Below are 24,096 nucleotides of genomic sequence, written 5' to 3' on the forward strand. Positions count from 1 at the left end.
AAAAATTAGGGAAATTCTTCCTTGAAATAGATGGGAGTGGGTGATAAGCCATTGATGCTAACAAACTTTTTGTTGTGGCCCAGTGAGTAGCCATGAATTCTCTAGCAAGATATTACAGAAAATTAACAACTGGAGGAGTAGTTACTCCATGTAAGGAAAATAACTTGCAATTATTATGTGAATAACTTTGATTTCTAATAGGTGAAGGTGGTCTACTCTAACTTTTCTTATCACCTTTTCATCTAGGAATGTCTAGGATGGGGAAACCAAGTTCTATAATCTTTTTTAAAATAAGGTCTTTTCCACCTTGCTCTTTGGTACTTCTAAGGAACCTTACTTGTTCCAGGGTGTTAAATTAATTTTTCCTTTAGGCTTAATGTTCTAATTTTCTTTCTTCTCTTCCAATTTCTCTCCTCTAAACAACTCCCTCTAATGCTTCAGCCCTATATTCTTCTTCTTCCAATACTTAGTTAGCATTCCTATAGTACTTGGTGTTCATTTGATTCCTCCAAAAAAATGTATTAAGAGATGAGATAATATCTTCTTGGTTGCCTTGGAATCCAAGATTAGGTTGGAGCACTAGGACTATGTTCTCATGAGGTAGTACCATTTTCCCTCATGTTTTAAGTTTATTAGTCAAGTGATTGTTCATCTTCTCCCCAAGAGAGTCACCAAAAATATGTTGGTAAACAAATTGTTCTTTTTTATTTAACTCTTAGGTGCCCAAATTTGTGAACAATATTTGGTTACAACAGTTGGAAAGTTGCTTCTAAAAAGACTAACCTTCCTCTAAATTATTAGGTATAGCTCCCTATTGCACATTTGCAATGAATTATATTTTTTCTTAAACCTAAAATGGGGTATGTTGTTAACTCAAGAATTTTAGAGGTAAACCGAGTCAGAACTAAATAGGAAATAACTCAAGAAAGAAATGGTCTTGGAAAATTAATTAAGTTTATGGGCTCACACATCTTATGAACTCATAAGGCTTATCAATTCAATAATGCATGCTAAATAATACTAAATTGATTCAATGAGAAACTAACTAAAGAGAAATAAAAACTAAATTGAAGAGAAACACAAGGGATTTCTCTTTCAACTACAATGAAAATACTATAATATTTAGTTCTATGCCTCAAAATAGGGGAATGAAGCTCTATCTATTCCTTTTTTTAAATTTAGATTAAAGAGAAAACATACAATCAACATTTAACAAAATGGAACAAAAAATAATTGACACAAAATACCATTCAATTGCCTCTGCAACATCCAACATTTCACACCAAAAATTAGCTAACCTTTCATTAATTTTTCATTCCAATACATATAGGATTCTAAGATGATAATTACAAAGGAAGTTTAATCGATTCATCTCTTCAAAAATGATAAATGGAAAGGAGCATGTTTGTCCATTGCAATGATTATATAAAAATATGAAAGAGGTGGAATATGAATCACTTCACCTTCTTTCCCTTTTCTTCGTTCATCATATAGGCCTTAGTGGAAAGAATGAATGGAATTAATTATTCATGCCTATTAACATGTACATTAGTATATCTAAAGAACTATTTAGAATTTTCTCTAGCCAAATATTTGATAGCACTCAAATGGTCTTTTATTTCCTCCATGGCTATGCATATGCATCCACCAAGCTTTTAGAGTTTTGAAACTCTGTTCTAGTGAACAAGAAGATATTCTTGTCAAACTATATTTGTAATTAGAGAAGTTTCTTTGCATTAAATTTATTCCAATGATTCCTTTTCCACACCCACTAGTCTATGAGTCTATATGCAAACCTCTTAGGAGTTCATAATCTCTATCTTTCTCCTCCTTTACTTTAGCTTTCATTTCTTTAAGCATTTCATCTTCTGCCATGATCATTTTAGACTTGAACTACATGCTCTAAAGCCATTCAACTAAAGGATCATCTACTTTAGGCAAGATCTTTGCCTTGACTGCTTCCTTTGCCTTCATGTGGATAATCATCTTCAGTAGAGATACATGATCTTCACTCTTAGTTTTCTCTGTAGCCAAGGTGGTTCTATTTTTCTAAATGCTATCCTTCTCTATTTCCAACCTCAATATAAAATTGCCAATTTTCTCTATAATGGAGAGTCCTTTCAACTTAATTTTCTCACTCCACTCTCTACTAATATTCCCAAAGTGTTTATCCTCTTGGAGCTAAGATTTGAGTGCTTGAACATTTTCAAGAGTAGGATCACTAGTAGTAGGCATTCTAGAGATGTTTTCCAATGGGGTGACAAATTGCCTAATGAAGCCATTCAGTTCTTGTATTTATGCCTTCATCCTAACCTTTGATAATTTAAGTTTTTTTAGTTGTTATTTAATCACCTCATTTATTAATTTCCATAAGCCAACCTTGGTTTTTCATGTCTAACCTCCACAAAATCTACAAAGTGTAAGGTAGATAAATCCATAGTCGTGTCCTCAATTCTTACCTCTTTGGTGGGCTTTGCAATCTCCATTATTAGATGCCCTATTTTAGGGTCTTGTCTGATGATGGATATGGTCTTCTACTTTCTAGGCTTGCTCAGTACCAATCCAAAGTAGATAGTAAGAGGTAGGGTATCCTTATTAGGAGCTCCTTCATCTTTTCTCTTTCTCTTCCGATCTAGAGTGTCCTCCAGCCATGAATCCATCCTTACCACCTTGGAGGTAGTCCTGAGAGAACCTATGCTAAACATATTTCTCTTTGCTAGGGTAATTGATTTTTTAGTCAAAGAGAAAGGATTCTTCGAAGTTTGTGAAATGAGCTTTGAAGAATCTTGGTATTTCTCTTCCTCTAAGGTTTTCTTCGTTCCCTCATCTAACTCTATAGATTTATTTTCACTACTTTCACCATCTCCTAGGTCCACTACTTGCACTTGGTGGCTACTCAAAAATAGAAGTGAAGTGCTTATAGATGGGACTAGGCTATTATGAGGTGAGGGGGGAGGAGTGATGCACCATCTTGTGATTCCTTTTCCTTCTTCTTCTTAGCTTCTAATGGAGTTTCGATTATAAGGAGGGAGTCATCGTGGCAAGTTTGAGCTAAGGGAATATTTTTGTTGGGAGGTTAATCAACTCCACTTGATGGATGAGCTAGTGCTTGGGTAATGGCCAAATTTGCACTTGATGTGCCACCTTGGGAGGGGGAATTCACTGCAACTATTGGGGAAGCTTGAGTAGTGGCACTTTTTTTTGACCCTTCCTTGCTGTGGTCTATTTGACCCACTTTCTGGTCCTTTTGATGATCTAAGCCATCATTATAACTAGCTCTTTTCCTACACCTTCATAAGGGTTTGAGCTTATTAGAGTGCCTCTTTTCTTAGTCAAATATGTGTTACTATACATATTCTAACCATCATATTCTACTCCTTCTACATCAATGTTGATTTTATATATTCGCACTTGGTCAATTGTCAATCTAGTGAAAGCATGATCACAGCTCTCAAACTCATCTTTGCAATTGCCCCAGTAGTCTTCAATGGTGGTGACCTTCTTGATGAGACATTTGATTTTTAGAACATCCCTTGCATAATCATTTGGATCAAATATGGGCCTCAAGACTTCATACATCTCCAACTTATACTTCGCTTCAAACACCTTCAGCATTTTCTTTGCATCAAAATAGGACTCACAACTGAAAGCTCGCACCTTTACAGGAAACACATACCCTTTCTTCTTCAAACTCCTATTTAGCATGTTTACTTGGATTGCTTATTGTACGATCTTGATCAGCACAATCATATCACTAGGATACCTCGGCAGCTTCAAGGGAAAACCATCAAAAGTTGCAAGACATGAATACGAAAAGGATGAAATTGAATGAAGTAAATCCCAAATTGGTTAATGGATGCCATGGCTTCAAGACTGAATCTCCTCTATGGACATCCTTGTAGCTCCCTGTGAATTCTCATAGTAAATGCATCATTAACTTTTGCATAATCTACATAAGTATTTTCTAATTGTAAGCATGTGTAAATATCATAGGATTTCACATCATCGGGAAAATTTTCCACCTATGGTAGGCCTGGCCATAACTATAGAGAAGCTAACATGCAAATGAGGAAAGAGGATATATAAAATGTGTTGTAGAATTTTGCAGTATGAAGAGCATTGGACAAACTCTTGCTTACCTCATGAGCCCAATCAATATATTGGGTGTTAGAGCATATGACTTCCACCAAAACTAAATATTGCTCAATAAAGTTTAAAGCTTTTACCTCACCTTTCAATCTATGTAAGAGGACCAAGATATCAATAATCTCAAGTTTGAGATTAGTCCCAAATAGAGTCTTAGGAACCTTACTCATGGGGCTCAATGGTTTTTGGAACCATGTCTACATGATTTCCTTCTTCCAGACCATTTCATGGTGGAGAACTGAGAAATGTCTCCCCTAATTGTCAAATTTGAAAATTCCTCTCACTTTGGAACTCAAAGGAAAGTCACCATAGTTTTCCTGTCTATGCAGATCAACACTTTGTCAGCTATTAGCACAAGTTGTCTCGTGTCCAGGTTGTATCAATTTATACATTCATAGATTAACTTTGGGGCTTAGACTACAACTAGAAAACTAGCTACCTCAACCAACCCACATCCTTGTAGCTTCTTAGTAATGGGATTAATCAACTATAACCTCAATCTCTTTTGGAAATCCTTCAAGTCATAAAAATAAAGGGAGGTATTTGTGGAGTTCTGCAATTGGGACTTGATCCCGTTCAACCCATCGAAACCCACAAATCTAGTTGTCATTCTTTCGAGACTAAATTTTAAACTAAAGAACTAAGATAGATAGCTAATGCAATAGATACTATCTTTTCGAAAAGGTTATCGACATTAATAGAATAATAGTTCAACAAAAAGAGTGATAATTTGTTAAACTATGCATATTTCCATATATATGGGAGCCTCAATTGATTCATGAATCTTTAGAGTTCATGTGACATGAATGAATTAAAGGAGAGATCCATTGAAATAGAAAATGTGTAGTTTTAACAAACACTCGATGTCTTTTCATTGTTCCATTGGCCCAATAGTAACTTTCTATTTACCCATTTTTACTTTCTCATTTTTCTTCAAGTTTTAGGAAGTTAACATTAGAGTACTCTGTGGGAAAATATCTTCTAAGCTAAAGTATGTTCATTAAATCTTTCTTACAATGATTAGATTATTCCTATTATCATCTTGAGATGTTTCTTGCACAAATTGTGTATCCAATCTTCTTACTAGCTTGTTTTCTTTAAAATATGGAAAATAGAAAATTGTCATCATGGGTTGAAAACACACTGAGGAGAAGACAGTTTACATTTTTTTTTCCAATGCTTCTCCTTTAATAAACCTTTAGACCAATGTCAATTTTTAGTTTCAAAATGTCCAAGTAAGGTGCAGAAATTCTATAAAGATCCACCTTCTTTTCCTTTTCCTTTAGAATTTTGCATAGACCAACTTCATAGGTTGAAAACTTTTTGAGGAAAACTTCATTCTGAGTTTTTCGCCAAATTTGATTATGAAATCCATGACAAATACTTAACCTTTTCTAAGGAAAATAATTGTAAATGGAATGTGGATTCACCATAATGTACATTACTATTTTCTTTTTTTTGACCCATATGCATCAATTGGTCCCCTTTGCAGGAAATCATTTGCATGGGTTGAAAACTCATCGAGGAGAAGATGAATTCTAAATTTCTAAAAGCTTCTATTTTCATTGAGAAAATCATAAGCCATGAGCGGATATAACTTTATAAATGATATTTGTATGAGTAACATGAATCTCCATTAGACTAGGAGCTAACCTACTTGCAAGCTCATTTCGACACAAAAGGAAAACCACCAGGCTATGAAATGTGGAGAAGAGAAAAATAAGAAATTTGATGCACTCATTCCACCTAAGGGGGCTTAGACCTAGACTCAAACACAATTAAGAATTCACTAAGACATAGGTAATCACTTTTACTACTTGGGTAGAGGTTGGAAAGTGGGGCAACAATAATTATAGATAAATAAATGGAATAAATAATTGTATGACATAATTTGTTAGTTTTACATATGCACAATATGAAAATAAATGTCATTGGAAATGTCTACCTAATTTTAACTTGTGCACATAGATTATAATTGGTAGAGACATGATGCTAGAAATTCTCACTTCATACATTTTTACCTATCCTCCATCTCTTCTTACTCAACATATAGTACAAGGAGTAAGTATATAAATTGTCATTGTGAATAAATTACCTTTCTAAAGTAAGAGAAGAGAAAATAGAACCATTTTGCCTAATACTATAATTTTTTGGACCTATAATAAAATATATATTGCACTATTGAATCTATCTACATCTCCTCTCTATCTACCCCCTCTCTAATTTGATATTTTACCATATTGTAGGCCGTAGCAATAACTATAATCCTCATTTTAATAAAATTTATCACTATAACCATAATCCAAATTTTAACTCTTCTCTCTCTCTCTCTCTCTCTCTCTCTCTCTCTCTCTCTCTCTCTCTCTCTCTCTCTCTCTCTCTCTCTCTCTCTCTCTCTCTCTCTCTCTCCTCCCTCTTCCTTTCTCTCCCCCTCTCCCTCTCTCCACTTCTCCCTATCCCTCTCCCTCTCAATATCCCTCCTCCTTCTTCCTTTCCCTCTCCCTATCCCTCTCTCTCATGTGTGCATATGCATGTACATGCACACACATAGAGAGTAAGAATTTTGTATTTCTCTAATACCATGTATGTATCTATCTCAAGCTTTCATACTATGTAAGCATTTTCCTAAGGAAGGAGTGAAATTTCAAGATATATAAGCTCAAGAGACATCACAAGAGAGACAAGATATGATCAAATGAGAATGGATTACTTATATAATTGGATGAATACATCATATCCTTGTATATAAAGGAAAATGATATGTCTAGGAGTCAATCAAGAGATAAACATAACAACTAAGCACATGTCCACCAAGAGTTGATTATCCTCCATTGTGCATGAATGTACATGAAACAATGAGAGGATAAGAATACAAAGGTGTATCTCATAAAGAGATGTAGTATACAACATGTGCTCAATTGGAGTGAAAACTATTGTGTTGTATAACAACCCATAATAATATGCAAACTCCTAGGTGTCTACAAGTCAACTAATATGAAAGTGCATTAATCTAAGTCAACTTAAGTAAATTTTAAATAGTAAATAATTATTTACAATAAAACCCCCACTTAAGTGAAACTTATGTGAATAAACTTGATCCTAGAAAAGCTAGATAATGATGCAAGATGGGTTCCAACTACTAGGCCATGCTAGGCACCCATGTACAAACTACAAGTGCAAAAGATATATAATGCAATCTCTCATAAAGAAGAGAAAGAGGGAAAACCACATGGAATAAATCCTCCCCCAAAAAGAGAGATTAAAAATAAATAAAGATGAATGTATGTACACAATAATCAAGACCCCCCTATTATGGCATACATCATGCATATACAATAGAGAATACCTCCATAAGAAGGAAATAAGGAGAAATGAAATCCCCTCCATATTGAGTGATCTCCTACATGTATGGAAAGTATTTGAAAACAAAGGTTAATCTAGTTATTAGATTAATCCATTCTCATGTGATTATATTGTCTCTCTTTTACTATCTCTTGAGCTCCTAAATGTTGGGATTTCATTCTTTCCTTAGGAAAATTCTCACATGGTATGAAAACTTGAGGTAGATTTTCCAATGATATTAGAGCTATACCAAATTCTTACATTTGGTATAGATCTGATACCATGTAAGAATTTGGTATATCTCTAACACCATGTAAGAATTTGCCTCAAGATTTTGTACTAAGTGAGAATTTTCCTAAGGAAAGAATGAAATACTAAGATCTAGAAGCTCAAGAGATAGTATGAGAGAGAAAATATATCATCAAATAAGAATGGATTAATCAAATAATTGGATGAATAAGTCATAAAGGTGACTTTTATATAAAGGCAACTCATATATCTAGGAGTCAATCGAGAGATAATCACAATAACTAAGCACATGTCCACCAAGAGTGGAATATCCTCCATTTTACATGAATACATGATGTACATACTACAATGAGAGGATAAGAATAAAAAGGTATATCTCATAAAGAGATATAGTAGATAACATGCACTGAATTGGAGTGCAAACTTCTATGCTGTCTACATGGCAACTCATATGAATTTGCAGACTCCTAGGTGTCTACAAGATAATTAATATAAAAATGCATTAATATAAGTAAACTTAAGTAAAGTGAAAATAGTAAATAACATACATACACACACCCAAACCTCAAATCCTAAGCTCAAAACCCAAAAACCTATAACGATAAGCTCTAAAATTGAAATAATTTGTCCCTTTATCTTTATAACTCTCTTCCTCTTTCCCTTCTCTCCATCTATCTAGTCTCTTCCTCTCCATCACCTCTATCCCCATATCTCCTCTCCCACCTCACCCTCCACCTCCTATCTCTCTCACTACCCTATAGTTATTAATTGTTAACTATAAACTCTCTCTCTCTCTCTCTCTCTCTCTCTCTCTCTCTCTCTCTCTCTCTCTCTCTCTCTCCCTCCTCCCTCTTCCTTTCTCTCCCCCTCTCCCTCTCTCCACTTCTCCCTATCCCTCTCCCTCTCAATATCCCTCCTCCTTCTTCCTTTCCCTCTCCCTATCCCTCTCTCTCATGTGTGCATATGCATGTACATGCACACACATAGAGAGTAAGAATTTTGTATTTCTCTAATACCATGTATGTATCTATCTCAAGCTTTCATACTATGTAAGCATTTTCCTAAGGAAGGAGTGAAATTTCAAGATATATAAGCTCAAGAGACATCACAAGAGAGACAAGATATGATCAAATGAGAATGGATTACTTATATAATTGGATGAATACATCATAGAGGTTCCTTGTATATAAAGGAAAATGATATGTCTAGGAGTCAATCAAGAGATAAACATAACAACTAAGCACATGTCCACCAAGAGTTGATTATCCTCCATTGTGCATGAATGTACATGAAACAATGAGAGGATAAGAATACAAAGGTGTATCTCATAAAGAGATGTAGTATACAACATGTGCTCAATTGGAGTGAAAACTATTGTGTTGTATAACAACCCATAATAATATGCAAACTCCTAGGTGTCTACAAGTCAACTAATATGAAAGTGCATTAATCTAAGTCAACTTAAGTAAATTTTAAATAGTAAATAATTATTTACAATAACACCCCCACTTAAGTGAAACTTATGTGAATAAACTTGATCCTAGAAAAGCTAGATAATGATGCAAGATGGGTTCCAACTACTAGGCCATGCTAGGCACCCATGTACAAACTACAAGTGCAAAAGATATATAATGCAATCTCTCATAAAGAAGAGAAAGAGGGAAAACCACATGGAATAAATCCTCCCCCAAAAAGAGAGATTAAAAATAAATAAAGATGAATGTATGTACACAATAATCAAGACCCCCCTATTATGGCATACATCATGCATATACAATAGAGAATACCTCCATAAGAAGGAAATAAGGAGAAATGAAATCCCCTCCATATTGAGTGATCTCCTACATGTATGGAAAGTATTTGAAAACAAAGGTTAATCTAGTTATTAGATTAATCCATTCTCATGTGATTATATTGTCTCTCTTTTACTATCTCTTGAGCTCCTAAATGTTGGGATTTCATTCTTTCCTTAGGAAAATTCTCACATGGTATGAAAACTTGAGGTAGATTTTCCAATGATATTAGAGCTATACCAAATTCTTACATTTGGTATAGATCTGATACCATGTAAGAATTTGGTATATCTCTAACACCATGTAAGAATTTGCCTCAAGATTTTGTACTAAGTGAGAATTTTCCTAAGGAAAGAATGAAATACTAAGATCTAGAAGCTCAAGAGATAGTATGAGAGAGAAAATATATCATCAAATAAGAATGGATTAATCAAATAATTGGATGAATAAGTCATAAAGGTGACTTTTATATAAAGGCAACTCATATATCTAGGAGTCAATCGAGAGATAATCACAATAACTAAGCACATGTCCACCAAGAGTGGAATATCCTCCATTTTACATGAATACATGATGTACATACTACAATGAGAGGATAAGAATAAAAAGGTATATCTCATAAAGAGATATAGTAGATAACATGCACTGAATTGGAGTGCAAACTTCTATGCTGTCTACATGGCAACTCATATGAATTTGCAGACTCCTAGGTGTCTACAAGATAATTAATATAAAAATGCATTAATATAAGTAAACTTAAGTAAAGTGAAAATAGTAAATAACATACATACACACACCCAAACCTCAAATCCTAAGCTCAAAACCCAAAAACCTATAACGATAAGCTCTAAAATTGAAATAATTTGTCCCTTTATCTTTATAACTCTCTTCCTCTTTCCCTTCTCTCCATCTATCTAGTCTCTTCCTCTCCATCACCTCTATCCCCATATCTCCTCTCCCACCTCACCCTCCACCTCCTATCTCTCTCACTACCCTATAGTTATTAATTGTTAACTATAAACTCTCTCTCTCTCTCTCTCTCTCTCTCTCTCTCTCTCTCTCTCTCTCTCTCTCTCTCTCTCTCTCTCTCTCTCTCTCTCTCTCTCTCTCTCTTCAATATCTCAATCTCCTTCATTCATCTCCCCTATCCACCTCTCTTAATCTTTTCATACACCCCTATCTTCTCCCTCTCCCATGGAGAAAGAGACACAACTAAATATATCTAATTGTTATATTACATTTTTTGTATATATAGATATATAATTATATCTTTATTAGTTATCATTTTCATATTATTATATATATTATAATAAAAATAGACATTATAATATAAATTAAATAGTATAATATTATAATATACATGAATAATATACTATAATATCTATATTAAATATATAAGATATATTGATTCAAACTAAAAGTTTAGCCATTATGATAAATCTTAACAAGAATCCCATCCTTGACTCAAATTTTTATTCTAGAACTATGATGAAAACCCTCAATCCAAATGGCATTTCAACATAAATATTATCCTCATCATAATCTTAAGCCCTAATCTTTGTCATAATGCAAACCCTAAACATGGTGTCAAATATAACCCTATAAAAAAGCTAAACCATAGTCTTAAATCATATATTACCTTAATAGTAAACTTTTCCATAGCCATATGACAAATCCTTGACCCAGAGATTTTATAATGTCTAACTTAGTATTGAATTATTTTAGTTTTCAATATTATTCATATTAATTATTTTCTCTTTTTCATTTCACCATATATTGAAAACTATTTTTTTAATGTCAATTTTTTTTTCACACATTTACATAAATTAGCATAATAGAATCCATTCCCTCTCTCTCTCTCTCTCTCTCTCTCTCTCTCTCTCTCTCTCTCTCTCTCTCTCTCTCTCTCTCTTTGTGTAATCATAAAATTTTAAACACAAATTATAAGTATTAAAAAATTATAAAAATTTAAAACTAAAGTAATATGTAAAAAATAAATATAAATATATATAAAATTGAATTTTCAAAAGTTGTTCTACACACCACAATTTTTTTCTTTAAATTATCATTTCAACTACAAAAAGAAAATTAAAAAAGCAAGAAAACATTTTAAACTTTCATAAATGGTGACAAATTCTTACAAAGAACAAATGATTCACCAACATTTGTTCCCATTGCTATTCCATTTTATTTTTAGTGACTTTCTACACAACAACTTATTTTCACCTTAGTCAAAAAATATATTGTGAAAAAACAATAGTATGTTAACGTATATGTTAAATATTTTATTAATATGTCTAAGTTACTTACAAACAATTATAATTAGCTAACATATATTCTAGCATACTATTTTTTTTAGCAATACACTTTTACTAAGGTGCAAATAAGTTGTTGCATAGATAGTGACATGTTTTAGTCCTTCTTGATATTTTATTAAAGCTATAATTTTTTGTATGGGTATGCTTGTTTTGCTGTATGAAACAGTCATCCATGTGGCTATTTACATTAGCCTAGATAGCTCCCTCTATTATTGGTTTACATTTATAGATGCAAATTGTTAGCAAAATCTTTTGCATTGTATATGTAAGAGAATGTCCATCTCCTTAGACATTTTTATTTCCAAGGTTGATAAAATAAAGGTCTTGGTCTTGTAATTATCACTTTCAAATGATAATGCACATAACATTACGTGTAGGAAGATTATTCCAATAACACATTGTTGCATGTTGTGCAGTGGTGTAGAAACATGCTTTTCATGTACCTTATAAGCAGTCCATGCTCCCTTATCATTTTTTTCCTACCACTTATTTTGTAATTAAACCTATAGAAGTGTTGGAATTATTTACAATAACTAGGGGGGTGAATCAATTATCCATGGTCCAAATATATAAATAAAACTTTTCACAACTTAGTGAACCCATAAAACATTAATCTTCATGCATGCATCCATAAGATTATGCAATCATTTAAAACTTGTAGGTTACAGTCAAATCAATTTGCATAAATCTAGATAGGAAACATAAAAGATTTAGGAACACACTTGACATAATGATTTAAGTTGAAAACCAATTTGCAACAAACCACCATTAACATGTTACTCTTTTTCACTCTTTTGAATTGATGCCCTATGAAAGACCAACCCTATTAATACACACTGTTAAATGTGACCCTATTAAAGGATTTAAATCACCCTATTAGGAGTGAGCTTTGTTAGAGGACTTTAGACCATTCATTTGGAATCTCACCAGGTTAAAAGATTTATAAATGACTATTAGCTCAAGCTTAATCCAAAGGATTTACCCTAGACAAATACAATTATTAGAGAGTAATAGTAAGACATGATTTGATAACAACTTACAACTCCATTTGTAGATTATAGGCCTTTGTTTCAATTCTCCATTCTACTTGGCTTTCACGCATTTCAGCTCTGATAGATTATTCATACTTCAAGCATCCATACCCTTAAGCCTTCTTGCTTTGCATGCCAATGCAGACTCTCAATTAAGTCACTGAATGAAGCGATACCCTTGACTCCTTGTATTCCTTAAGTTCTCTCACATGAAAACCCTTGCTTCTAATCAACCATCCCTTTAAATAAAGAATTAAGATCTTTTTCCATTCATTTTCTATTGTACAATTTAGGGTTAGGACATATTAGGTAGGATTTAATAAATCTACCCCTCATTTTCTATCACTTCTAGAAACTTCTACTTCAATCCTCTTTGAATTCACCTCAAAATTGTTTACCATTAATTTTGTGCCACTAGCTCATCAATCTTATCTTCCACCTAGTTTACACAATCCAAGTTAACAAACTTGTTGGCTTAGATCTATTGAATTCATGATCTTTTCAATAATAATGACACTTGACATTAACTTGCTTTTAATGCTCGACACATACTATATTTCTTGGCATCCTCTATAAATTACTCAGCATGAACTAATGTTTATTGGTAATTGGCATCAACTAAACTTTAGTAAGCATCTACTATTTTTCTTAGCATACACTAAAGTAGACTTTTACTTGGCTCCAACTTATTTTTTGCATAGCTTGCACTAACTTTTCTCGACACCTACTATCCATTCAGTCAAGCTCGGTAGACAAACTTTTTTTAACTTGTTCTTCTAAACTTTCTTAGTGTAACCAACTTTGGCAACCTTAAGTAGATTATCAATGCACTATTATCTCACTATCTTAGTTGATTTTTCTACTCCCTTTATATCATAAACCTCTCCTCTAGGTGCTATTGTTACATCTTTGATCAAACCCTCTTGATCAATCAAATATGTGACAATACTTAAATCATATAAGCAATTATCTTACTAGAAAAAAGCATGTTTGACATCAGTGAGAAAACAATGATTGAAACACATTTATCATAATTTATAACAATTTGTTTTCAACAATCTCCTTCTTAACATAAGTAAGTGCCAAGAGCATGGTGCAACCAGATTGACTCATATCTTTTGAGCAACAATTTTAGTGAAAGGAATGGGAAGCATACTCTTTACATTAAGGAAACAAATGGTAAGATTTTAATTGTTGTCTTATATGTTGATGATCTTATTTCTACTAGAGATGATGATTTCCTTATTTCTAATTTTGAACAAGCTATGAAGGATGAGTCTAAGTAGAAGCCGACAAACATCTTCACCAAGCCTTTAAGCATTGGAAATTTTCAATGACTAAAAACAGATTTAGACATTATTTTTGAAAAAAAAAAAATTAGTAAGAGGCTGAAACCAAGGTAAATTATTATTATTATATGTTGTGATTAATTTTTCCAATTAATCTCGAGAAAATTTGAGCTCAAGACCTCCCTATTAAGAGGCTCACAATTTACCATTGTCTTGTAGGCTCTTGCCTCTAGACCTTATTATTTTGGGTCAACCATGATCTAGTTTTTTTTTACAGCTCGAGACAAAAGGGTTGTGTTGTAATTTACTGATTTACTAAATTAGATTTTTCCTAGATCTATGTTATCTATTCAAATAAAATCTTTTTAGCTAAATCTTGTTAGGAGGTTAATCTTTAATGTTGATTATAAATCTTATTTTCTGTTCTCTCATTACTTGGTAGTGAAGTTCTTTTTTGAAGGAGAACAAATTAACTTAGCTATTGAGTTTCCTAATTTATAAAAGGAAAGAATCAACAATAGTTTAGAATATAGCTTGTAGTAGGGCATATACAACAGGCATATTTGCAGCAATAAATAGCCTCTTTATATACTTTTTTATATAAGAGAGATTTGGTATTAAATTTTTTTGTCTTGTAGAGGAGTGATTGCTCTAGGCAAACCTAATTTTTGCACAACCTTTGCAGTGTTGTAGTTTATTTTATTTTGTAACAACAATAAGATATACTTGGTTAGATTTTTACAAGTTTGTATTACTTATTTTTTTATTTCAATAAAAATGATTAATCTATTGGATGCTCCAACATTTCCATTGTCTCCATAATTATTTGGTTTATTCTACTGCATGGTTGGATACATAGAAGCAATCTTTGTGCATCTGACACTTCTCCCCATTTTGGTACATAGTTTTATTTTGGAAGCATTAGTTTGATATCTTATGTTCTATTTTACTTGTAAAAACTTGACAGTGCTTGTATTATACACCATAATCTACACTTGATTCTTAACCTATAATTTTATATTATCAAACATTTATCCTGATCACTTTCTTAATCAAATCAACTCAATACATATCCTATAACCATTACAAAAACCATTACCATCTCGTGTCTATGATTTTAAGGATTGTTAATTTTTTTTTTAATAAAATGAGGGCACATCTACATTTTTTCACACTTAGAAATAGTGAGCATGACTAAATGTTCTTGAGGTTATTAAACTCTTTGTTTTTAACCTCTTATATTTGACAAAGAGGTTATTAATTATCTCCACAACATGTAGTTTTTATTTCCCGCCTTACCTCTTTTCGGTTAGAGAGGTTAATGTTTTTAATCAAAATATGTGTTTAGAGAGATTTTTTTAACCTATCAAAACTTTTGACTTGGCATTGAATTTTAAAAATTCAAAATGTTGGATGGAGCTAGGAGAAAGCTTGTGACTTTTTTTAATCACAACATTATAAAAAATTTGTTAATATATTGGTCATTTTAAACCTAAATGTTTGGTTGTTTTTTCTCATTTTTAATTCAAAGTGACTAAAAGATTCTCATTCAACTTGTACATACTATGGAAAATATAAACCGCATGAAAGGTACAATTATTGTATAGCCAAAATTATTTCGCACAAAAATAATTTTGAATTTTTTTGGCCTAACTTGATTTTGAGGCAACATTCAGCTCTAACTAAGGGCACGGACTATTAGGAATGCATGATAAACTCACATGTAGCAAAAGAAAAAGATTTATTAAAGGGAAATAGGGTGAACCAAAAGGAAACACCAAAGGGGACTAAATAGAAAAATATCAAGCACAAAATTGGGACCAACATAATAAATACTCTTTACTTAAAATATATACAAGGAAGGTGTCCCTACATGTAATATCTCAAATTATAATCCTACAAATCAGTTTACTAATTGAGAAAAGTAAATGCCATTGTGTGAACACAAGTGGAAACTTTAAAGAATATGTAGAATTATTTATATTGTTTCTGCTTAAATTATTGTCTCCATAGTTTTAACATGGACCATTGCTCTGAATAAAGTGACATATCTGAATAACTAAACCCCATAAAAAATCTATGTCTAGAATCAAATCTACTTCATGTTGCATGTTATTAATTATTTCTTCTTGAATGAATTTTAGTATTAGGCTTTCATGCATATGATTAAAATCATGATCTTCTTCTCTATTTGGAAAGCCCTCTACTTGGATTTCAGGTCATTGGTCATCATTGAGCCCACAACTCATTTTTTATATTAAGTACTCTTTATCTTCTATTGACATGATTGTGTTTAAATCCTTTATATAATTATTCTAATTATAATGCATATCCCACTTATATTTAGTTTCTTCATGATGCATTTCTTCTTCTTCTCCTATTTAATCACCCTTTTGGTCCTCTTCATCCAAAGAAACATAAACATTTTCCATTCTAGTGTACATATTCTATAATAAGTCCCTCTCATCAAAATAATTGATCATCAATTGATATTCATCCAAAGGAAACTCTTTTAAAAGAGAATTGAATCATCAAAGCCTTCATCTTCACATTCTTCAATCATAGGAACACAACATATTTCTTCAAGTCCCAATTTATTTGGAGTGTGAGATTCCATCACGATGTTTTCTTCTTACCCTAGTGAATGAGTTGATAAATTATGAATTCCTTACTTTATCCAATAACCTTACCAAATTTTCTACAATTATAACCAATGCATGAGAAACTATTTTATTGGATGTCTGTACATGTCATTTTACAATAGAAAGGTTTGCAATGATAATTCACTATTAGAAAAACTATAATCTAAACTATTCAAGGAAAATGATTGCGAGCAATGCTTTCATGGAACTAACTAAATCTTTAGATAGAAATATTTTGTATACTAATACTTTTTTTATTTGACTATCATGAATTTTTATTTCCCATCATATTCTTTCTACAAGAATTTCTTATGTCATCCTCATTATCTCCACCTTGAATTTCATCAACCTTGATTTATTCTTCAATTACCAACAATGAATGAGTAGGAATATATTCTCCACACAAGAATTCAAAATTTGTAGCATCAAGACACTAAGAAGGGATAAAGACCACTCGAGAGTCATGTTAAAATATATGCTCTTTCTCTTCATGTTCAAGTTCTATGCTTGTCTAATCTTCAAGCTCACTTGTATCAAGATGATAAAACACATTCCCCTAAGTTCTAAAATTTTCCTAGTGTTTTCACAATACGTCATAATTCCCTCCTTATTCCTTAGATACCATTTCTTGATAGTCTTCTTGAATAGCTAGAGAATCCATGTCTTCTTTCATGCATGCAAATTTTGACGAGCCCATTCTGACATTTTGATTACGATAAAAAAATTTATCAAGAAAATAATTCCCACATTGGTATTCTTTCTAAACTTCTTGTAGTGTTGGAGGTAAATAATGATGTAATTTCTTAGGGTCTAGGTGTTCATTTCAATAGAAGATTTTAAAAACTTAATCTAATGAGTATGAGTAGGATCATGCTCAACCAAACTATGCTCTTAAGTGGCAATAAAAAAATCAGCAAATCAGGGTTATATCAACTTGGAATACAATTTTATACTTGTTATAAAATATCTATCAAAAAGTTGAGAGAAAAGAATCTCTAAGAAATTTAATTTAGTTTCTAATCTACTAGGGCTTATCTAAAAAATAAATAAAATTTGATTAGTCAAAATTTTTAATTTTAATGTAATAGTACAAAAATTCTAGGACAAAAATAAGAAGTAGATATGTGTTTGACCACCTTAATCACAATCAAATGATAATGTCTTTAAATGATTTTCTATATAGAAGAATTAGACTCATACATGGATGTGACACATATTTTTGGGTAATTTTATTCTATATAAATAAATAATTATTAATTTTCTAGTTTAGTGTTTTTGGAATAAAAAACTCTCAAGTTTGAACACCATAGCTAATTCAAAACTCAGCAAAATTTTTTATTTTATTTTATTTTTTCCTTGTAGTAGATGAATCATAAAATGTGATTTGTATTTTAAAATGTTGTACCATTTCAAAGTTATAGTTATTTTTCAATCAATGTGTCAATCCACACTTTATACATAACTCCATTAGGAAATCCATATTATTTATTTGCTAAACTTGTAATTTGACAAACCTTACATTTATGGAAAGATAAGAACATTCTTAGGAAACCCTTTTTATTTCATCAAATTTTGGTGAAAAAGAAGTCACTGTCTACATGTTTGAAATACAAAATACACAAGAACAAGTCAAAAACACATTTTTGAGACATTTTTAAAGTTGACCATATATGGTTGGTATCAGAATGTATAATTGGGATTATAAAGGTTTAAATTTTTTTTTTTTAGTATTAGGATCGATGGGAAAAAAGTTGGAATAGATTTTGAAATGCTTTGAGGCATTTCAGAACTACGTATTTTTTAGATCACCACTTCTTGGTACACCATGATCCTGCACATACCCTAATCAAGATCATTGGAACTATGATTTTGTTAAGTGATAGGCATAGGTATGAGATCAAATTCTGAACTACCATTATCCATCCTTGATTCACATGAATAATTATTCAAACTAAAATCTTATTTATGTTCACATGTGGAACTTTGTTTTGAGAATAATTTTGGCTTGTGAAATAAAAATCGATTATCTTCACAAGATTCTTCATGAATTGTTTATATGTTTGAAGTAATGATGGATGAATCTTCTATAGATCATGTCATGCACTAACATAAAATTTCTTTAGAAAGTCAACCTATATGGGTTCATTAGGAGCCTACATCTTTTGGTATATAAAGTAGTCATCGTGACTATCACTGTCAAAGCCACTTTCAATTTTTCCATTATATCAAACAGTGATTTTGAATTCACATCTTCTCACAGAGTCACTAAAATTAAACTTTTTATAAAAAATTACTGACATTCTTTTTAGGGCGTGAACCTTAAAATTGCTGAGGAGTAATTTGTACTCACATTTTTTTCATTCCCTAGTAGTGTCACCAAAAATCTATTGGTAAACATATTTGTTACTACGAATGTTTTCTTTAGAATGACCCTATTTTCCCTTTGAATAGTGACAACTTTGTGAATAGTTGGAGAGACCAGAAATGATCACCATCAACTTGTAATATTTCTCTTCTTTTGAGAGGGACAACTCTCCTATATAATTGGTGTATTCTTTATTTTATGTATTTTTCACATAAAGGTGCAAAAGGATAACACAAAACTACAAGAAGATAGGTATATGATCTTCGTTAATAGACATACAACTACTAACTCTAATTCACAAAAGTTTAAAATTCACCACTACTATGGATGATCATAATCTATTCATAATTGATAAGCTAATTAAGAAAAAGTTAAGGTAGAAAGTAAGCATGTATAGTCCTTAGGAAGAGAAAAAGGGAGAGTGTTCTCATGAAATAATATGGCCACATTATATGAAAATATTTCTTTCAAGTAAATTAAATTAGCATCATGTAAATTTTTTGAAGTCAGATATCCTCTTCTTTTTTTCTATTTCCTTTTCTTTCAAGTGTGATACATCCAATGAATGTATTTTATTAGTTTTTATTTATGTTCCTAGTGCAATTTATCCTTAAATAATACAATAAGTAGGGATTGACTTATTATATTTTATATGATAAGGAGGTCATTGTTGTTTCTAAGTTTCTAGAGATTCCTTTTTGACATAATTTTTTAGTGAGAATCAAACATAATAGTTTGAGATACTTGGAGTTGAAGAATCTAAACAATCATAAACATGAATGGGTACTAGGAAATATTCACACTTGTGAATGTTTTATTGCACATTTAAATGGTGAAAAGATTGTGGTGTTTGATTCTATGTATATGAGGCTCGCGATATTATCTTAATGACCAATTATACATATTATAGTGATCATATACTAGTTCATGTATGCTAAGAACACTTTAACTTGGTTGCTCCTAGAAAAACCTATAATTAGATTTGTAAGAGATTCATCTAAATAGACATAAAAAATTAGCTGCTAAAATATGTCAAGGATTGTTCCACCTACTAGAAAAAAAAAAATTGATTACAATCATCCAAAATGAATAGTTTAGCTCTTGCCAAATTGTAATGTAAAATGATAAAACATTTTGATAGACTCAATTAATTTTCTTTTTAAGGTCTAGGGTAAGTATAACATTTATGTTGCAATAGGTTGAATAACCAAGTAGACTCATTTCTTTTCTTTCCCATAAATAATTTCACAATGCAAATAGATGTTTTGTTCCTTCAAAATACTATCCATTTACATGATCTTTTATGCAACATAATTAGTGATATCTATCCTTATTTTATTAATTTATTGTTGGAGGATCATTTTAAATTAGTAGCTAGAAATTTGACAAGGTTCATGATCTATCATACTAGGACAGATGATTATATGTAGATTATAAATAAATGGCTAGAGGGATATTTAATAAACTATCTATAACACAATAAAGATCATCAACCTACTAGCTTAATTTGGGACTGTACAACTATAATAATACTTATCACATGTGCATGGGGTTCCCTTGAATGCACTTTATAGTTATTTAGCTATGTCATTTCACTATCTAGTATTTGGAGATAGTTGAGCATCTAGTGCATGAGCACCATGATAAAATTAGTACATGATTGAGACAAGAATTGTGATGAGAGATCTACCCTATCTTTGATTACACCCATATAGATAGTCCTCGTGAAGGAGTGGAGTTGAGAACTTCAACCTTTGTTTTTACATGCCATAAGAGGTGATATAGAAAGCATAGAAGGTTGGTTATGAGTTGGAAATAGAGGAAGGTGTCAAATTCACAATGCATTTCATGTTTTGATCCTTGAGAAAGTGGTAGGAAAACATATCAATGTCTTTAGAAGAGCTTTGAGCCATTGATAAGGATCGAAGGCTTATATTAGAACATTAAAAAAATCATAATTTTTTTCAAAAAATAAATCGATATTACACACAATCAAATATTATTTTGTATTATTTTATTCAATAGAACATGAAATGTAGAAGGGTAAATATTGTTGAAGATTCAAACATGCAATTGTTTGAGGATAAGCAATGTTAAAAAACGAGATTGTCTTGTCTTCTACCAGCGAGAGACATTTCAATATTGCCATTAAGTGTGATAGCTCCTGAAGAGTTAATTGTGACAAAAGTTGACTTGTGAGTTGGTTTTCCCAACAATGGAGCCAAATTTAAGGCACGGACGCGTGCATCACTTTAATCTAGTATTTAATTTCATAACTTGTATTTCTTTGCCTTCTCATATGAAGTAAAAGATATATCTGTTAATTGACATTGTTGTGGAATTCAACTTATTTTGTGTTTTGAATTCTTCGTTAGGAATATAACTTGGAGAGGCGGTTTCGGAGATCGATCAGATGAATTTGCTTTCTAAGTTATTTGTCTAACCAAATCTATACTTCGATACAATAGCAGAAGGAACGTATCAGATAATATTAATAAATAATCTTCAGCCGGTCATATTCAGGATTATCTTCAAAGGTTCGAAATACACCAGAATTATGAACTAACTAAGACACAGACATCATCTTCAAAAATACCTACGATCAGAGTTATCAGCTCAATTATCACCAACTACAATTCAGTACTGAAATATCTTAACCCGTGATGCAAAGTAATTCAAAACCAGTCAAGGCGATTTCAAAACAGGGACTATCAACTACTAACAAGGACAAATCTCGATAAAATGAAGTGGGATTTTGGCCATTTCATCCCGTCATACAAGAGATAATATTGTTAGAACAGAAGCCGTGAAATGTGGATAAATCATTTGTAATTCAGGATGTTCTTTATTCACCAGAGGCACATAGATTTAAATGTAATAAAAATCTATATTGATGATCAATGATATCATTCGTCAAACAATCGGAATTCTTTATTCTTTATTTATGCTTCTACCTGGCTTTCTCCGCCCGGGTTATACATGTCAACGGAATATTGTTTCATTAATTTTTCATATGAAAAAATTATTTCATAAGAAGCTTGCCGTGTAATATATTGTTTGTTTGTCTAATTATATAAACATTATTAATGATTGTATCTTAGCGATTATGTCTATCAACAATATACAAATGAAACAGTTCTTTTACAAAGAGTAGATAAATTTATAAATTAATATTTGACTTACCTATAAGACATAACAGATCATTAGCTTTTCAATTAAGATTTTCATTTTCACGTATTATTGTTACAAGGCTTAATTATGTTTCTATTTCTTCAAGAACCTGCTCAAGATAATATCATGATGTTCCAATGAATAGAAAACTAAACCTTTTTTTATTATTATCAAGGTGAATGAGAATACCTATTAATGTTTTTCTTGAAAAACTATTTTATATTTTTAAATAATTATCTAAATAAATTGTTTCGGATTGTACTCTTGGATTTTAGGAAATCTGAATCAATAAAAAGATAATAGATCAAAATATACTTTTAAGCAAATCTTTGAATTACAAAGGTGTCCTACATGCCATAGGAAAGGTCCATTACAAACTCTATATGTTCAACTTGATAATTATTGATAATCACATGAATAAATGACTATAAGAATATATCTCAATCCTAAAGATCAAATACAAATCTTACTAAATCTCACAACACCAAAATAAAACCCCAACATCGCCTACAATAGGCATGACGAGAGGCCAATAAATAAGTTTGTTCATTCACATAAATATTCTCTCTGTTGGATATCAAAATCATAATTTGAGACAAGTCTATTAGCACCCAATGCTGACGCTATTCCAATCAAAACCAGTGCAGTTTTGTGTACTAAGGAGTAGTATGGTACCTTCTCCACCCTAATAATTGTCAGAATAATAAAGAAACGTAGGCTTTCCTTGTAGGATTCAAACAACAACAACAACACAAAAGAAAAGAAAAAATGATAATATTCAAAACAAGGAAGGCTCTGTTTTACTGTAGAGAAAAAAACTGATATATTATTCCACCAACAAATTGTTGTTTAGCCAATACATTTATTCAAATAAAAATTGTTAAAACTAATCCCTAACACATAGATCAAAATATAGATCAGGAGTTCTGACAGTAGTTTTAGTATTATTCCATGCCTACGATTAAGGATGGGTGAAGAAGTAACTAAGACTAAACTAAAATGCATCCAAAAATATCATCTAATGCATGCCATATGTACAGCATGCTTCTTGTTTAAACTACTCCTAAACTGAAGTATTCTAGAAATTATTTATAGAACGGTGGAAATGGAGCAGTGGAGCTGGAGTTTGAAATGAAGATCTTAGCATCAATCTGATGCTGAGAGGACTCACAATCTGATCTCTGAGTACCAAAAACTGATCTTTTGTAACTGCCTTTGTGAAGATGTCTGCAATTTGCTCCTTTGTGCTGATGTACTTCAACTCAACCACTTTATTTTGTACCAAATCTCTGATAAAATGTTGTTTAAGATCAAAGTGTTTGGTCCTGCTGTGATGAACCGGATTCTTGGCCAATTTAATGGCACTTATGTTGTCACAAAAAATCACAGTACGCTGAACCTGTATCTCTCCAATTTCTTCAAGAAGCTTTCTAAGCCATAAAGCTTGTGTGCCAGCTAAAGTGACCGCAACATATTCCGCTTCTATAGAAGAGAGAGCAACCATACTTTTCTTCTTTGAACTCCATGTAATTAAACCGGAACCCAAAGAAAAACAATTACCAGATGTAGATTTTCGGTCATCCAAACAACCTCCCCAATCTGAATCACTAAAGCCAACAAGCTCAAACTTATTAGAAGAATAGTGAATGCCAAAATCTACCGTGCTTTTCACATACCTCAAAATTCTCTTGGCTGCCTTCATATGTTCCTTTGATGGATTTGTCATATACCTTGAAACCAATGAAACTGA

The sequence above is a fragment of the Cupressus sempervirens genome, chromosome 5 (genome assembly GCF_028749045.1).
Source record: "Cupressus sempervirens isolate cs-2001-9-10 chromosome 5, ASM2874904v1, whole genome shotgun sequence".
Classification (NCBI taxonomy): Eukaryota; Viridiplantae; Streptophyta; class Pinopsida; order Cupressales; family Cupressaceae; genus Cupressus; species Cupressus sempervirens.